Genomic DNA, 1,123 nt, shown 5'->3' with positions numbered 1-1,123 from the left:
ATATATATATATATATATATATATATATACACACATATATATACCACGGGCTTCCATTATATAATATGGTTATAAGGCTTTTGGATAAATAGACATTCTGCTATGCTGTGGGAATGAACTCGGAAACCATGTGATGAGGAAGGACATTTCTTACCACACGGCTACGCCTGTACCTCTGTCTCTCACTCTCACACACACACAGTCATACAAATTTAAGCATACATACGCAACAAACGCACGCATATTATATCTATCTATCTATCTATCTATCTATCTATCTATCTATCTATCTATCTATATACCTATCTATCTATCTATCTCTCTATCTATCTATCTATCTACCTATCTATCTATCTATCTACATCTATGTATGAATACACATATATATCCATATACATATACACATTCTCCCCACACATATATATATATCTATATATGCGTGCCTGCCAAGATAAAGCATCTCTACATTTGAAAGGATTGAAAGCTATGCGATAAAACAACTGTAAAATTTTATAAGTTAAACATTCGAAGGTCGTTCTCTTTCGGTCCTTATTAATATCTCAAGCATGAATCTCTAAACTGAATATTTTGTTATGTGAAATATCAATGTCTGTCTTTGTAAATAGTTTTACGATGAAAGACCAAATTCAAACGAAAGTCTGTATTTTGTCTTTCATGATTGCTTTTACCAATTATACAAACATACATACTTGCACACATATACACATATGCATACATAGTTATTCATATATACACGCCTGCATGTACATTTGCGCCCACCCCACACACATACACATATACACACATTCATACCAGTATGTTTATATGCAAACATACACACATCCACTTAAACATATATATTTATAAGATATGTAAACATGTTTATCTACGAAATTCAAGCTTATATCTCGATAAACCAACATCCGTAACTTCAGGTTAACGCATATATTCGGAATATTCCATAGAAAAGAGACTAACATTTTTATAAGAAACATAAAACGCTTTGGTATCTACGCATAGCATATGGATATATCTTATGGTAGTGCAAGTATAGTATAGAATAGAAAAAAATTATGTAATCCACGGCTAATCCGACTCTTCAATAACATATGTATATATGCAC

Source organism: Octopus bimaculoides, chromosome 15, assembly GCF_001194135.2.
Source record: "Octopus bimaculoides isolate UCB-OBI-ISO-001 chromosome 15, ASM119413v2, whole genome shotgun sequence".
Classification (NCBI taxonomy): Eukaryota; Metazoa; Mollusca; class Cephalopoda; order Octopoda; family Octopodidae; genus Octopus; species Octopus bimaculoides.
The sequence above is the reverse complement of the archived record's forward strand: the minus strand, read 5'-3'. Positions refer to the sequence as shown.